Genomic DNA, 18,711 nt, shown 5'->3' with positions numbered 1-18,711 from the left:
TCATCCAGCGAACCACAGCCAATCACCATTGAGGAGGTTCTAAGCCTACAGGAAAACCAACTAACGTCAGTGAAAGGAACTTTGACTGTTCGCCCGGACTCCATTCAACAAGTACTCATGAACGATGGGCTGTTCATCCCTATGCTAAGTCGCTGTGCTATAAACGACAACACTGGTACCATCCGTCTTACACTTTGGGGCGATGCAACACAAGAAGTGACCAATCATGAATGTTACACAATTACCAACGTTCGCGTAAAGAAGTACGATTCCTCCAAGTACCTTACAACTACGCCCAGCAGTCAGATTACAATCGCAGACGACCATTTTCCTCCCCCTACAGAGGAATTTTTCAGCAGCTTGTTTGACACCAAAACTATGGAGGTCGATAAAATTCGCCTGGCAGACAGCTTCAAGACCTGGTTGGCCTGCACCAAATGCAACAAACAAATTAGTGACCTAACGTCAACTAATGTCAACCTGATGAAATGTCCCACCTGCGGCGTGGTACAACCTGCGTCTTCGTGTTCAATTAGCGCCTCAATTCGCATTGCGGTGCGCGATGACAAAAACCACGAACTCATCTGGTTGAAAGTCTTTAGCCCAGCGCTGAAAACCATGATGGAGCAGTTATCCTCTGACGTCACTCTAGAATCTCCAGAGGACGAAGTGTACAACCACCTCTTCGAATTGGAAAACTTTGCCATTGAATACAATGAGAGATCAGCCATTGTTAAGGACATTCGCTTTAAATCATAGTGTTGCTCAACAATCCATGTGAACATGAACATTATCTGGACATGCTTAATTTGTGTTTTTAAAGTGACCTTGTTTTTGCAAATTTCGAGAACAATCTTAGATGCCATTGAGTACAATGAAAGATCAGCCATCGTTAAAGACATTCCCTTTAAATCATAGTGTTGATCAACAATTCATGTGAACATGAACATTATCTGGACATGCTTAATTTGTGTTTTTGAAGTTGCCTTGTTTTTGCAAATTTCGAGAACAATCTTAGATGAAATCAACTTCTGTCTATTATGAGGCGTTTGTCTTTTGATTACAAAAAAGAAGAATTATGTTACTAATTAACGGATGATAATATTGAACCTTGATTTCGGGATTTGTTATTGATTTCAATGAAACATCACTCATTGTAAAAGCCGTTCAGTTTAAATCATCGTTTTTTTCTTGTAATGTTTTTATGAAGAAGAACATTATATGAACATCTTTAATTGGTGTTTTTCAAGTTCTTTTTGCAAGCAGGCATTATCAAAGTTTTTGACGCCACTTTGATGAGTAGGTAAACATGCTTGAAGCAACAGTGTTTGTATAGAAATCTGATGTCAAATAATTTTCATATAACATCGCTTCTAAATTGGAAACTTTTGGCAATAGGAAAAGGATTTAAAAAAAAAAAAAAAAATTGGAGGAATTTAGTTGTGTCAGGAAGTGTCTAGTTGTATTTTGAACTTTCCATACATTTGTTCAAAAGATAACTGGACTCTTTCTGGGACAGCTACATTGCTCCAATTTTTTTCTTAAATCCTTTTCCTAGTGCTAAAAGTGTTCAATTTATGAATTTTTCAGAAGAGATGTTTTATGAAAATTATTTGACATTGGATTTTCTTACAAACACTGTTATTTCAAGCCTGTTTGCCTACTCATCAAAATGGCATCAAAAACCGTGATAAGGCCTAGTTTGAAAATGGTCTTAGTCACATAGAAAATCAACTGTTGTTCACATATTCAATTAAGTTACTTCATAGCGGATGATAGTGTCAAAACTTGGGTTTTAGGATTGCAGAAATAAAAACTGCAATGGCGAAATTTGTTGTCTTTCATGGTACTTTGAGCCCTTTAATTATTAGAAAGGGGGAATAGGTGAAACAAACAGGCTTTATCACAACCTCGTTCCCAGGGTCTCTCTTCTTCCCGCCTTAGCGAGAGAGAGAGAGACCCTGGGTGAAGCTGGTCACGTGGCACCCAAAATCTGGGTGCTTGACACAATTTGTCGTTAGGGAGGGGTAGTAAGGTATGCAGTTGTCGCTTTCTCAGAAGGACGGAGAAGCCAGCTACGAACTTTACGACAACAAGGGGTTTTACAACCAAGCATTTCTACATCACACACTCACTTGAGACCTGGAAGAGGTTCACGTTTCTTCCACTCAGGTAGAGTGTTGTTAATCCAAAACAATTATTTTAAAAACAGTCGTTTCGGGACGCCAGAGGGAAACCGACAGACGATGGGGGACGCTTGAGTCAAAACCTAAACAGGCATGGTGATTAGAGCAGAAGTATCGCTGGCTTTACGCCTTTTAACAGAGCTCCAAATGGGGTGAAATGCAAAAGAAGATCAATTTTAGTATTGCCAAATGGAATACCAAGAATTTTTGGCAATAGAATGTAAGCAGGCGAAGTGTTCAGAAATGCCAACGGACTGAAACAAGCCGCGTATGAATATAATTCAAAGGTACTTTTCATCTTAGTTTGTTCCCTATGTCCTTGACTTTAAGACGTAGTTAAACGAAAAAAAAAATGAGCCCAGAGCGCTGATTGTGATCGAAAACAATGTATTTATTCACAGGAAATCGGTGACCAAATAGATATTCAATATTGTGCTTCGCGAATTACATCGGTAAATAAACAGATTACTATTAACAAGAAGAATGTATTTGTATTTTCTTGTGAGTGATGAATTATAATGCCGTTACTGAAAGAATTTTTTATGAACTACATTTCATTTTATAGAGCAAAAGATGTACTTATTACCGCAGTTTAAGCTTGAATAAATGCTTTTTCTGGTAGAATTCATGGAATCAGTTCCAACTCAGTAGTGTAGATAAATTACTCCGATTCAAGTTGTAGAATTTATGATCAACCTCTGCTTCATTGACCGTTTGAAATTCCCTAGATTGTACTTAATATACGATTTTTGCAGAAGACACGAAACTGCGCCAAATCTCTCGCATTTCGCTTGCTTATAAAATCGCACCCGCTTGAAAATTTTTGATCGGCTCTTGCGAATAAACTAATTGAGTGAGTGTACCCGTACTGGGGAGAAGTTTGTCGTGTGCTGTCACGTGACGAGCTTCAGCCAGGGTCTCTCTCTCTCTCGCTAAGGCGGGAAGAAGAGAGACCCTGGGAACGAGGTTGGCTTTATCATGGTTTTTGACGCCATTTTGACGAGTAGGCAAACACGGTTGAAATAACAGTGTTTTTATGGAAATCCAGTGTCAAATAATTTTCATAAAACATCGCTTGTCAAAAATTCATGAATTAAAAACTTTTGGCACTAGGAAAAGGAGGAGAAATCAGGTATCCCATGAGTCTCCGCGAATAATTATCGACTAGCCGGGTGTCAAGTATCGATGCGAAGGCGAGCGCACAGTCCGAAATCGACTGAATTTCAAGTGGCTGTTTTTCCTTATTCAGGATCTGAGAATGTAAGGTAAATCGTTTTGTGTATTGCTTTGGCAATTAAATTCAAGCTTGCATTACAATTTCGTAGCTAATTTCCCAAAGAATAAAGAAAACATACAATTGTTTGGAGTGGTATGCATGATCGACTCGCTTTGTTCGTTCGCGGCTCTCAAATGCTTGACCCAAATTTGACCCTAGCGAGTTCAATCCTGAGTACATTAGCGTGAAATCTTGCCTGTTGATGGTCGAATAGTATCTCCTTTGAATTTTATTCAAGGTCCCCTTAAGTCCCCATGTTTTGAAGGAATTTGTGTTCGTTGAAGTTTGCCTAAATTGGCGCCAAACATGTAAACAACTGCATAATGCTTTTATAGTAACTGCTTTTGAACGATCACTCGTTTTCACGGTCGAAATGAACAGTACTTTAAGCACGATTCTCTTCGGTTCTATTCGTGTAAGGACATTAAGTGGTGACATAAATGCTTCCTTTTAAGTCGATATTCAAGCAAACAGTAAATGCATGGAAGAAGTCGAAGAAGAGTCGAGTGGCAAGCGGCCGTTTAATGTTTCTGATCGCACCAACAAGCAAAGAAGCTGCTCTCGTAAGTCTTTTGGAAAACTAACGTGTCCTATGACCGTTAGAAAGCGACAACAGGCTAAGTTTAACGAATTGACATAACTCTGACTGTCTAAATCTAAGCAATTCACGTAAAGCAATGGCGACGGAGAGGGCAGCTCAATGTTCACTCCGAGAAGCCCCATCGCAAATGCGAGATCAGGTATCAACATCGAGTTGATAATATAGTTGGAAGCGAGGCATTGTGGGATACCTGAATTTTCCTCCTTTGCACAAGGAAAAGGATTTTAAGAACAAAATCGGAAGGATGTAGTTGTGTCAGAAAGTGTACAAACTTCGTGTTTTAAACTGTCCATACATTTGTCTGTATAGCAAATCAGCTATGAACTGCTACTAAAAATATTTTGCTGGAAAAAAATACAGACAAATGTACAGAAAATTCAAAACACGACTGGGCGCTTTCTGACACAGTTACATTCCTCCAATTTTTTTTAAAATCATTTTCCTAGTGTCAAAAGTTTCTAATTCATGAATTTTTCAGAATTTTTTTTTCTAAAATTATTTGGCATTGGATTGAATTGGAAACTTTGGGTACGGGGAAAAGGATTTTAAGAAAAACAAATGGAGGGGTGTAGCTGTGCAAGAAAGTGTCCAGTCGTGTTTTGAACTCTCCATACATTTGTCGGTATAGCGAACCAGCTGTAGACTGCTACTAAAAATAGTTTGCAGGAAAAAAATATAGACAAATGTACGGAAAATTCAAAACACGACTGGAGGCTTTTTGGCACAGCTACATCCCTCCATTTTTTTTCTTAAAATCCTTTTAACAACAACATTGAAATTGAAGCTTGGAATACATCAGAAATAAATCACTATACACAGTGTCTTTTTGAATCAACATTAATCTAGAAATGCAGATAATATCCCCTTACTTTAACCTCTTAAGATAGTGTTGACTTTTATGTTTACCTTCGTCTGCAGAGGGAAAATCGTTTCTCTGATACCTGTTCCCACCATCGTATTTTGGAAGATAAGGTGTTAAATAAGCAAAATGAATGTTTTTTTTCCAAAAAACACCCACTGAAGGCAAATTGAAGTCACTAGTCATGCAAACATGACCCTTAAAATCGCCTTGTTTTTGTGCTTCTTGGCAGCCATTTTTTTTTTCTTGTTTTCTTGGTCAGCTGTGTTCCTTGTTACAGTAGCGAGCCCGCTGAACATAAGAACTGGGAGTCCTGGGGAGACTTTACATAACGAGGACGACAAGGACTGGAACCAGATTTCAGAGCCCACCGGTTTTCACAACTTCGTTCCCAGGGTCTCTCTTCTTCCCACCTTAGCGGGAGAGAGGAGAGAGAGGAGAGAGAGATCTCTCTCTCTCTCATCTCTCTCTCGCTGGGGCGGGAAGAAGAGAGACCCTGGGAACGAGGTTCCGGTTTTCGCGAAAACGGTACTCGTCCAGCGTAAGCAATTACTCGGCAAAATAGCGGCATTTTTAAAATTCCAATTGCTTGTTCTCATTTCGCGTGGATAGGCAAATCAAAAAACGGAAAAATTGTGGACCCGATCTGTCCGTCAGACGCTACTGGAGCGAATAGCTGTTTTTAAAAGTTGAACGCAGCCGGAGACTGAGCGAGAAATGTAGCTGTGCCAGAAAAAATCCAGTCGTATTTTGAATTTTCCATACATTTGTCTGTATAGCGAACCAGTTGTGAACTGCTACTAAAAATAGTTCGCGAGAAAAAAATACAGGGAAATCCATAGAAAGTTCAAAACAAGACCAGACGCTTTTTGGCACAACTACATCCCTGAAATTTATTTTCTTTAAAATCTTTTTCCCAGTGCCGAAAATTTCCAATTTAATAATTTTTCAGACGTGATGTTTTATGAAAATCATTCGACATCCGATTTCCATAGAAACATTATTATTTCAACATATGCTTCCCTATTTTTCAAAATGGCGTAGAAATTAAGTCAAGTCCAAGCAACAACCGTGGACGATAATCCTGCTGGTATAAGTTGGATCAATTGTTGATCTGATCGGCTTAACAAAGACAAATGATACAAGAAGCAAAGAGCGATACAACGTAGAAATACGGTTTTTATTATTTTTTGTTATTATTATTTCATTTGCTTCATATTTTATACTGTCAATCAATTTAGTTTAACGTAGTTCCGCTATTGCACAAATATTTGTCAGCTCTATAACCGTATGTCCCAATGTAAATTTTCTTTATACCTGAAAAAAGCTGGTTTGGCCAGCCGAGATATAGTAACCTTTAAACCGTATTTCTACGTTGTATCGGTCTCTGCTTCTTGTAGAAATTAAAACCGTGCTAAGCAGGACTGTCAACTCTCCCAGGTAATATGGGAAACTTCTGATTTTGAAGTGTATCTCCCAGTCTCCATATTTATATCTTTAATCTTCCGGACAATTATGGAAGTTCGCTATTAGTAGTTGACTGCACTTTCCGACAATGAAATATGTAATGTTGAGTGTTGTTTCAGCATCTAATTTTTTGTTGTTTTGGATCTCCCAATACGTAGCTTACTTTTTGACAAGCTGTTTTTGTACCCACGGCAGATTGTGACCGTTAGCCACAAAGCCCTGCCCATTGTATGGAACGTTCGATGTTGCATCTTCTCGCGAACAAGATATCAAAGGCATACAGCAGATAACATTTTGACAAAAGAAATAAATACTTGCAAATTCGTGCCGTAAATGACGTCGTAAATCTCCTTACAAAGAGTAAGCGAAGAAAAAGTAGTCGCAGTGATCATGCAGTATTACCTGACTTGTTCATCACCATCACATTTTACTAGTATCATGGCAGAACAAAGAGTATACACATCTTTCAAAAGTTCAGCAGAGTGAAGTAAAAGCACACAAACCAAATTTTTTTAACCGTAACAAAATGTTTATTTAATATATTTCTATTAATTCCTATTACATAATAATTTACTTAATAACACGACGTTTCGACAAGTTCATGTCAAAAGTAGAAAACTAATGACATGAACTCGTCGAAATGTCGTGTTGCGCTATTATTTCTTCTTTACTATTTAGCTTAATTTATTTCATTTATATTTTAAATACAGTAGAAATCCGCAAGTAAGAACCCGTTAGACCAAAAAAAAATTAACAGGTTTCTCACTTGTGGTCTCCTTTACAGACGTTGTTTGTGTCCGTACCATTCTCCCTTCCCAGTAGAGAAGGGAGAATGACCGACACAAACAACGTCTGCAAAGGAGGTTATCTTACTCGCGGATTTGTACTGTATTTAAAAAAAAAAAAAAAACTCAACAAATTAAATCAGGTCCGGGTGGGTTTCCATGGATATCAGTATATCATCAGTATATCATCAATGCTGAAAAGAGAACAATGATAATGAGTTTACACTACTATAATTTCACGAAAATGGAGCAATCACATCTCTTTAGGCACTGGAACATACTCCAACTAGAGATCTTTTAAATGTAAATCTTTGAAAATGGAGTCGTGTTCATGAAAAATTAGACTGTAATATGAACAGACAACTTTACTGTAGCCCTGTTATGAAAGACTGCATATGGTAATAAACACTGCAGTCACTGCACAGGGTAGAAATCATTGAACACAACTGAGATTAAAACCACCATTTTGCTTAAATTCTACTCTGTCGTTTCAATAAACATTTGTGTTCTGTGAAAGTTGAGGAAAAACGCATTTTTTTAATAAAGAACTTTTTCATTGCAATTGCGTCTCGCGTAGACATTACTAAAATGCCGTATGAATTTTAAAAAGTACTGGTTTGCGATCCGTCGTTATACTAGAAAGTCACGTTATATTATATACTTCAGTCATGTTCAGTTAGGGGAATTGAAGGAAGGAAAAGTGTCGTAAAGATACTGACATTCCTGGTGGTCCTCGGTCAGAAATCGATCAAGAGCTTGTCACGCCTGATGGACAGGCCGATGCAGATAGTTGATTTTGACCGCGTAAGACCTGGTGTTTAATTAAGCTCGCGACGCGATGTGGATAGTCATGTTTCCCTGATGGACGACTAACGTGAAACCAGTAAAGGTGGGCTATATCTATCGTTATCGATGTTTATCTAACACTTTGAAATGCCATCAAGTCTTAGAATGCGCATTTCTGAAAAATATGTTATTTTAGCTCGACATTTTGAATAGAAAGTTTATGTCAAATGCAAGTGCTCGGCACTAACAATTCTGAATATCGAAGAAGCTAAACTTGCTCTTGGCTCTCCTTCAACCAACTCTTACGTTTCTTTTATGCTCTCTAAACATCTCGCGTACACTACAACCATAACTATCATAACTCGATATACGTACACTAAACACTAATCTATTCTTAAATTGCACCATACAATCCAAGAACAACGCTGTACTAATATACTGAGTTCAATTCTGTTAAATTAAAGAAGTATTCAATTTTTGAATACAGTCGAACCTCGATTATCCGGATTATTCGATTATCCAAACTTTTTTCTCTGCTCCTAATTTTCTCATGAATATTAATAAGTTGAGATGTTTTGAACTCAAAGTTGCAAAAAGCCCAATAATCCTTTCAAAAAACTGTTGAAACAGCGCATTATCCTGTGCACTTTTCAAAATTCGCAACAGCGACGACACAAAGAAATATTCTGATACGTTCAGCTGATATCTGATTGACTCAATTGTTTTGTGGCCAAGGGAATTTCATGCCTGATTAGTTAGTTCTTTCCGCGTGGGTTATGTCAACACACGAGCGATCGATCGTAAATTCAAATCAAAAACATGTCTATGAAGCGAAAGCGAGCCGTTCTATCGATTAAAGATAAGCAGATAATTATTTCATGTTTGGATAAAAGAGAAAAGGAACAAATTTAGACAAGATCCTAAAATTTACTGACAGCATCGAGACAAGCGAAGGATTAAAACAAAAGTCCCTGAAGCTGGTAATCTCCCACGTAGCCGTTCTTAGTGTCGTCACGCAACACGTGGGTTGCGTGACGACACTAAGAACAACTGCGTAGGAGACTATGAAGCTGGCCGATGATGAGCAGTTGGATAAAGCCCTGTACGCTTAGTTTATTCAACAAAGATCTACTGGGAAACTGATTTCATATTCAAAGTCATGTTTTCTTTGCTGTAACCTTTTATTTACATTTCTCTCTCATTAATATTCATATTTTCAATTATCCACACTCTCAATTATCCGGACTATTTACTGCAGTCCGGACGAGTCCGAATAATCAAGGTTCAACTGTATTTCATTAAGTTCAATTGGGAAAAACTCTGGGTGAGTTCTAATAATGACAATTTAAGCGATTTTGATTAATTTGGTTTGTATTGTCACAAATTTTCTAGTTATTATAAGTAAAGATGTTTGTGATGAGTTACAATGAAACAAAAAAATCAAGGCAGTGTGATTTAATATGTTTGTGATACTTATAATGAAAGAAATATTTTTTCTAAGATTTTAGAGTATCACATCTACTTTTACTTACCTTTAGCAGACGTACGACTTTACATCGAGCACAATTCTTGTGATCTAATAAATTATATTATAGTAGTTAGTACAAATTATATTTAAACTTGGTGCCATATTTATTGAAAATTGTTACTAAAAGCAGCAACCAAGAAGTTTTTCTACTAAAATATCTCTTTTAACAAAGAAATATTACTTACAAATTACTATAGCTAAAGAAAAACTAAAAATGTCTCAACTGTTGCATTCACAATCAAATCTATTAATTGCTCAGAGGTTTAACTTTATGTCACAAGTCAGAGTTGTGACATAATGTACATTAAATGCTAACATAATAATTGTAATCAGTTGTTATTTGGCTAGGTTAATGGATTCAACAGAAATTACTGTAATGTTATACTCCTTTTCAATTGACAATCCCTTGTGTTTTAAGACTTACGCTTACCCGGTACCTTCAGAGGTTTCTTCAGAGGTGTCTTGCATCCAAGCAATGTAGCGCATCCAATTTAAACTGTAGATACCTGAACCCTTATAGCAAATTAAAGCCTATAGAGCTGGCTATCCAACTAAACCAAGAATTTTGAAATAAAATGAATTGCCGAATTTTTAGCGCTGTTTTCTCAAATAAATTTTTTTCACTTAGAGGAGCCACTTCAAAAAGCTAAAACTCAAAAGGAATTTGTTTGTTTGCCTTCAAATTTGGACAGTAGCTAGTTTAACATAAACAACAAAAACGTGTCTGCGAATTTTTTCTTTCAAAATATTTTTTTTCTCCAAAAGCGATTTTTCTACGATTATTCCACATTTTTTTTATCCTATTTCAAAAATGCTCTATAACTTTTCATTGCGATTGAATATGGCAAAACGCAGACACATTTTTTTAGCGCCTTCGGTCCGGAAACTGAGGAGCAAATTAAATTAGCAAAAAACAAAATTCACTTTGACTTGTAGCTTTACAAAGGTGATTCGGACGCTCGCAATTAGACGTCGTGAAAAATTTGACAATTTATTTTATTTCAAAATTCTTCGTATGGTTTGATAGTCAGCTCTATAAGCTTTAATTTGATATAGGGGTTTAGGTATCTACAGTTTAAACTCGATGCGCTACAGTACCGCCTGGAACTATTGACCCATCGAGACTAGGGCATACCTCGTCTTTACCGCGGGTAGTGGCCGTGCGTCCACCTAGGTGAAAACACGGTTGTTCCGTGGTGAAGACGAGGTACAGTGTGCCGCGGTAAATTTGCCGCGGGCGAAAAGACGAGGTGTGCCGCGGGAAAGGACAATGGGGACTGGTTGCATTTCTAAAATAAGTGTTAGCGTGAGTGAAGATATTTACACTGCAAGTGTTCGAGGTGCGAAGAATCAGTGCTCAATCGAAGGAGTAATTTCAAGTCAAAATGGCGTTGGGTAGTTCGCGTAATAATTCAAATATTGAAATCCTGAATCTTTGCCTTGGCAAATGTTTGTATTCCGTCTTTTCAGAGATAATAAAAGTAACTAACAATCCGACACTTGAAAGAAGCTTGTTACATGTCTCCGAGGGTATGTTAAATACGCAGTGAAATACGTGTACGTTGATTTACTTGCTTTTCAAAACACTCAGGGAAGTTTACGAAAGAGAGTTCGCTGAATTGTCATAAAAAATCCCTTTTTTAAAATTTAGTTCTCTTACTTTGTTCATTTCGATACAAGCGACGGAGCAAACGTCTTGTAAATTAACCGTAATTTGCATAGGAGCAAGTTAAGTTTGACGTTTGTTTTGCACTCGTGGGAACCGCTGCTTCTGATTCGTCAGCTTTTTTTGTGCGTGATCGACCAAACAGCTGTTAAAAATATCTCCTGAATTTTAGAGCAAGCTTGTGTTCTAAAAAATCGGATATTGAGAGGGAATATTATTCTTGTTGCAGTGCCAAGTTCATTTTAAAAGAAAGAGGTTTAAAATAGACTGTAGACACAACCGACAAAATTTGCGAAGTCGACACAAGGGTTTCAAGTTACAATAACATCGTCACGCGCGAACATATGTTTTATAATCCGTACATTTCGAGGGTCAGTTTTTTTTTCTTTTTCTTCTCCTAACTTAAAATTGAAATAACTTGGCAAAAAATACAAAGTAAACAGCGGACTAACATTCTGGAACACTGCCGTGTTGCATCAAACAGCTTGTCACGTCAGGAGTCTGAGTGACAATAACCGACAATGTGTTGGAATTGCAATTATTCGGGCGCTGAGCAGCACAAATTATGCCGAAATATTATTTGTTTTCAACTTATAAATGATTTTAAAAGGTCCGGCAAACAGAACTCCACTGACTGTGTCAAAAATTCAAGTTTGCTTGTTTTTTCTTGAGCAAATCTGCACGCTTCAAAGCTTCAATAGTGAATATTGCGCATTGTCCACAAGAAGTCTTCAAATATTTTGGGTATACCGAGTTTTGAGATATTAAATCAGAATCTTCCTCAAAGGATTTTTCAAATGTGGTCGGATACTCAAAAGCGGATTCTCATTTTCTTCAAGGGCCGAAAATCGTATGTGTATTGCCCATAATTGTCCTCCGTAGTTAACGTTCTTCGGTGTGATTTTGCAATTAGAAGCTGACGAACCAAAACACAAAGCAAAGGATACAAAAGCGTATTCAAACTCTACCGCGTCTTTTCTTTACCGAGGTTTTACCTAGGTGAACTTTCCCGCGGCAACTTTAAAGCCATACCGCAACCGAACCGAGGAAAAAAAACGTCCTACTGCGGGAATACCGAGGGAAACCTGCGAGTAGATCCCGCGGCAATGACGCGGCAAATGGGTCTATAGTTCTAGGCGGTACTGTACATCATTTAAACGCGAGACACCTCTGAAAGTCCCGGGTAACCTTAATTATCAGCAAAATTCAAACAAATCTGCAGCTATCATGAAGAGCAATTAATGTGTGGAACCTATTATATCACCTAACATAATTATTACAAAAGCAACCACTTGATACAAGAAAGTGTATTTCCTCTGTTATATTTTGCGGAATCATACTAATTATTCCTTTCAAACAGTTTATTTTACTTGAATTAATCACAACATGCATAAGACATGTTGTTCTGCATGAGCAATTGAGATCAGCTTAATCAGTTAAGAAACTCATTTTTTTTTTTAATTTATACTCACATTTCTGCTCTATATAGTCCATTTTTAAACGTCGTAGTGCTGTAACAGTAGAATCAAAGGTACAATCAATGAGAAGTCATAAAACAGACGTTTGATAAAACATTACTGATAAACTATGTCATACTATTCACCAGCCTTAAATTATTATACATCACATTCATTACACCACATATATGTCACACATTAACACTCCAATCAGCTAAACTAGTACACAAAAGATCTTAGTTCCGACCCCTGAAATAATATAAGCACTTAAATTACTTTTTTCCAAGCATATTTGTCTCATTTAGTGAATACATCATTTTCATTTCTTCAGAAACCTTAAAATATTCCACCACATTTATTGCATTTCTGCCTATGTTAGATATTCACACTCTTATCCTAGCAGTATGCACAACATTTGTTCCATAGAATGAACTAATGATTTTTGTTCCCATCAATCTCCTGTAGCTCATATGTGACCTCTCACGCGAAAACGTTCCTTACGGTGTCCGTTCGAACGGTCGAACGCATGGCATGCGAACGGATGACAAACGGATAGAGAAGCCGTTTAAAATGGATGCCGTGAACGGCTTCAGAAAAATTTTGAACGGTTGAAGTCGAACGGCTCAAGGAAAATTTCGAACGGGTGAAGTCGAACGGCTGATCACCTTCAGAAAAATTTAGAACAGGTGAAGTCGAACGGCTGAACGGCTAAAGGACAATTTTGAACAGGTGAAGTCGAACGGCTGAACGGCTGTAGAAAAATTTCGAACGACTGAACGTTCGAACGGCTCCCAATTGTTTTTGAACAGACAGCTCAAGCCGTTCAAACGACATCCCATTCCGTTTGAACGGCTGATGAACGGCTTACGAATGGCTATCCGTTTCAAAACGGCAAACCGTAAGGAACGTTTTCGTGTGAGAGGTCACATATAGTTATAGTGTCTAACCTAGTAATCAGTAGGTTCAACTCCTGATAGCATTGACTAAGTTAAGCATTTTCCTTTTATAAGTACGCCTGTGTTATTTATTGTTATATAATACATTATTCTCACTTATGTCATTATTTCATATAATGGTTTTTAACAATGTAGATATCGCTACAAGATATAATGAAGCACAACAAACCTCTTTGCAATTACTCATGAAAGATGCTGAAATCAGTAACGATTGAACAGTCTATGCTTTTTGACTTTTGGGGAATAAACAAGAAGATATCAGCCAAACTGAGACTATTCCAAGGTATACTAGTAACCCTTTCTTTTAAGATACATTAGTTATTAACGAAACACATTAATACCGAAAGCTTCAAGGCATCTTTGTGTTATACACAAGTGTTATTACAAACGTTACGAATCAATAAACACCAATGCAACTATATTTCCAACAAGCTGACAGTGAGCTCAGTGTATATCTACACCTCATTAATTTTTTTTACCAATGTAATATTCCACCGCATCAACTTTTTGAAGAATTTTAAACTGGACTATAGTTATTTTCATGATTGATGTTAAATTTTTGCATAAAAGGTGGAAATCAACTGCGTAATACAGTGCAACACGCTTTACTCTGATCAATCCCAACAAACTTCTTTTACATGTTAGCAAATCACAAGTGTGGCCAGTGTGCGAGCCAGCAAGCCAAACGTGCGAGCCATACAAGCCATGTGAAACAGACGTGGGAGGCATGAATAAAACATACGAGGCATCCAAGACATGACCAACCCCTAACATAAATGTTAACTGTTAAGCTAACCAGGGAGCTATTTAAGCTAACCTGAGTGCTATTTAGGCTAACCAGAGTTATTTTTAGGCTAACCGGAGTGGTGTTTTTTTACGCTAACCGAGTGCTTCACACGTCTGCCTCGCATGGCTCGCACGCTCACTGGCTTGCAGATTGTCAAGACCCATCAAAATAATATCTTCTTCATTATTATTATAATGTAAAACAGTATCTTTTCAATAATTCGTTGCTGCGTCACTTGCCTGATGAACTTTGCAAAGAGGCATGATTGTTAATGAAATTCACATAATCATCCTGATTTGCTAACTTGTAAAAAAAAGTTTCTTTGGGTCAGCCCACAGTAATCATTCACATTGCATATCAAAATTTCAAACAATAGATACCTTGGTTGAAATAAAACACGTGAATTGAACAATATAGTTTATGACAATATGTCCAATTTATATTTACCCAATGGCACTGTCTTTGGATCTTTCCCAGCTGCAAGATACAATAATAACATTACTCCAATACCATTGATTATGCAAGTGTCAATTATGAAGTAATAACATATTAATAAATTTATTTATTATCATTCATTAGTATTGGGCAATTCCAGAAAATATCCATATCCAAGAACGCACAGCTTTCATGTTTTAGCCCCCCCTTACCTTCTGAAATTCTAAAATGTGTTACCCCCTCCCCCATGCCCTCAGAATTCCATAATCGTGAACCCCTCCTCCCCTTCAGAATTTCCGCTTTTTCTGGGACGTACATTTTCGACTGAAGCAACGCCTATATGAACAAACATACATGAATTTATGCCTCCTCAAAACTGTCATCTAGCAGCACTAGGCGACAAGCTTTACTCTTCAGCAACAAGAAAAACCTACCGCTAGTGGCCAAGCTGGGAAAACTTCTTTTTAAGTCCGAATTTGGAGTCCATTTTTTAAGTCCATTTATGCCAGTGTTACTCCTCTTTGTTTTCTTGTGCTGTTTTGACGTTTACAAAGCAGAATAGCTCAAATTCAGCCAGTTAAAATCCTTCAGCGACCAAATGTACCGTCAAGTCTTGTTGCATCCTTTTATATGTCATGTTGTATGCACAAAAAGTGTTCTCAACCCATATGCCTCATGTAGTGTACTTGAAATGTATCATGATCTAGCGATGCTTGTCTTCCGCTTCCGCACTCATACGTTCGTGAATAATTTTATTTACGAACTACAAAAGTCCACTACAATAGCATTTTCAAGGAACTCACTCTGCACTTTCTACTCCAGAAATCCCACCTGTTGAATTCACCTGTGCCTTCGGATATCCAATCATAAATATCCCCACCCCATGCCCTCAGAATTCCATTAACTTGAACCCCCCCCCTCCCCTTCGGAAATCCTGAAAGCCGTCCGTGGTATGGTATGGATATTTTCTGGAATCACCCATTACAGCTGTTATGATAATATTGGATGGTGATATATAGTTTAAACCCATTGTAGTCTAACATGGCCATTAAACCACCTATGACTTTTGACTACTCCATATTCTTTTTTCATCTCCATTGTAAGGGACATTTTTGTTCTTATTAAATTTAAAAAAAGTCTAATTAATCGGAATCCATTTTCTCTGCAGATATTTTTAGGACTTCAGTGCCCCTACAAACAATAGTTTTTGTCGTTAATAAACAAAAAAGATAATCTAATTTCAGTGACAAATGTGATCGTCACGTTTATTCAAAGTCTTGTTCACAATACCAATTTTGCATCTTAATTTGGAAGAAAAACAAAATACACTTTTGAAATAGCAAATCAAATCTTATCAACTCTAACTTATAGAACACTCAGCACTTTAAATAGTGGAAATCACCAATTTTATTCCAGAATTTTATTCTAGAAATGCAACAAATTATTTGTTGCATTTCTGGAATACAGTAATAATATTGTATTCCAGAAATCCAATAGCTAGTGGCCAATACCAGCTTACTACATAGTGTTGAAGGGACACAGTCAGTTTTGTGACCATGCTGACCTCAACACTAGTTTTGTCAGTTTGAAAACCGTGTACCTTAACCTGAAATCAAAACTATCTCTCAAATACATCAAGAAATCCACTTCAATCTTCTCACTGTTTTATTGGATTTTAAAGCTTTTACTAAAAACCTGTTTCTCAGTATGCTTTTGCTCATCCTATGACATTATTTTATCATATTTGGTTAAAATCAGTATGTAATCTGTCTCCAACGCAACATAAAAACAAGAGGTGGAAAACGTGAAGGCGTCAAACAAAAGAAATCCCCGGCGTTAACTTCAATAACTAGAAAAATCATTCAAAAACATTGGCCACCAAATCTCTATTATAATTATATATTTGAAAAATCACATTTTCTCAACCTGGCGAAACATTCACGTAGAGGAAATCTTCATAAATAATACGAACTTTGCATCATCACTGCTTGATTTGGATTTCAGATGAATACAAGCTTCGGTACACAGTCGATTATCTCATCAACAAGAACAATTTCTAGTAGAACCTTTTTTTCTACAGGTCAAACAAGCGTTCTTGCAATTACATGGCTTTGGTTCCTAAATTTAAATAGTGCAGAAGTTGTAGAAACAAAATTATAAAGCAAAATATATCATTGAAAGCAGAAATAAAGCTTACTGGTCGTTATTAGCTACACTATTAAAAAAGTTCAGTGGATTCGCTACGTTTTAAAATTGACATATTCACTAAAATTTGAACTCAATTTGCCTCTCATGCAAACAGTGACAGTGAAATGTAGAAAATAATTTGTCACACGACCAGATACCAAAATAAACAATTGCATGATTCTTCAACTACAGAGGTATTCGTTGACATTTGACTTTCTGTGGACAACTCCATCAGTATAAATTCTCCATGGCATCAAGAAGATAAGTGTTCTAAAATGATATTAGGTCTATAATCACTATACAGTAATAATTTCAACTGGCAAATACTTCAACTTGACAACATCTGTTTAGATTTTTCATAGGATGCGCTTCTCAGCGCTAGACTTATGATGAAATGTGATATGCAAATCAGCTAAGAAATGGTATCTAATACACCTGTACACTAGCTGACTGTGTCCCTTTAAATAAGATTATGATTAAATTAGAACTTGCATTTTAAATTAAACTGTTGCTTAATTGGAATACACACCTAACTCTGTTTTCATAATCTGGAAAATGCTCACTTCTAATTTTTGTTGTATTGACACTTTCCAAGGATATCAAGAATCGGATAATAGGAGCAAGATAAAAGAGAGAACACAGAAGAGAAAAATTGCCACCCAGTGAACTTGATTGTTGTTGAAGACCACTGATAGCATCTTCCATTTGCTGAGTTTGTTAAGTGACAATTAACCAACTGTTAAGTATTAGTTAATGAAGACTTTTTAGACAGGTGCTCTAATAAGACGTTTTTGGTTTTTTTATATAAATGTTCTTAATAATTATAATTACTTTACCAGGCTCAGTCCTTGGCTTCTTCGCTGCTATTTGAATTGTCACATTCCAAAATGGTAGTAATCAAAACAAAAAGAAAAGAAAAGCAGTCAATTATTGATTCATCAAAGCTATACGTTTAATATTAACAGCAACATCAACTGTTTTACTTTGTGTGCAACTGCTATAAGTACCATTTTAAGTTCAAAGATATAAAACATTTCATTGGCTCACATTAAAAACCAGCAAAAACTGTTTCAACTCAGGATATCCAGAAGGCTCCATTGCTATAACAGAGATTCCAACCCCTTTTAATGGAAAATAGCAAGTATTTTTAGTGCCAAAGGCACTCACGCAAGTACCTAAGACACAAGCCTATAGGGAAGTCTCAGGTTCCCCCCCCCCCCCCCCCCTACCGAAAATTTTTTCAAATTTACTTTCTCTTGAGTGGCATTTCCTACATTTCATACATCATACTAGTTGGAAAAGACACTTAATTTTAAGAAGCTACTTTAATAAAACATGTTTCTTTCAATAAAATTAATATTCTTAACATTATGATTACTCTACCAGAAGCAGTACCCTGTTTCTCCACGGCTGTTTGAATTGTCACATTTGGAAACGGTAGTAATGAAAACAAAAGGAAAACAAAAGCAGTTAATTATTAATTCATCAAAGCTATGTTTGATATTAAGAGTAACATCAACTGTTTTACTTTAACTTCATCAGCTGCTATAAGTACCATTTTAAGTTCAATTTTCTGTTAATGCTTCCGTCAACAGTGTTGATTTGTCTCTTGGTTATTCAAGTGTATTGAATAAGTATTCTATCAAACGTATAAAGCATTTAATTAGCTCACATCAAAAAAAGTAAAAACTGTTTTAACTCACGATGCCCAGAAAGCTGTTTGCTATAACAGAAA

At 36.7% G+C, this 18,711-nt stretch overlaps 1 protein-coding gene and 1 long non-coding RNA gene across 3 annotated transcripts in view; one reads left to right on the top strand and one right to left on the bottom strand.

Moving 5' to 3' along the window:
• LOC146456094 (transitional endoplasmic reticulum ATPase) overlaps positions 1-18,711 on the bottom strand; it is a 94,457-nt gene that overhangs the window by 38,158 nt on the left and 37,588 nt on the right. The gene's annotated exons all lie outside the window — the stretch shown is intronic.
• Positions 8,010-18,019, top strand: LOC146456095 (uncharacterized). Its single transcript, XR_014858878.1, has 3 exons — positions 8,010-8,063; positions 13,703-13,850; positions 17,572-18,019. It is a non-coding gene; the product is annotated as an uncharacterized LOC146456095 (long non-coding RNA).

This window comes from Pavona decussata, unplaced genomic scaffold, assembly GCF_977016875.1.
Source record: "Pavona decussata unplaced genomic scaffold, jaPavDecu1.1 SCAFFOLD_261, whole genome shotgun sequence".
In the NCBI taxonomy this organism is placed as follows: Eukaryota; Metazoa; Cnidaria; class Anthozoa; order Scleractinia; family Agariciidae; genus Pavona; species Pavona decussata.
Note: the sequence above shows the minus strand (reverse complement) of the source record. Positions and strands in the feature narration are given on the sequence as shown.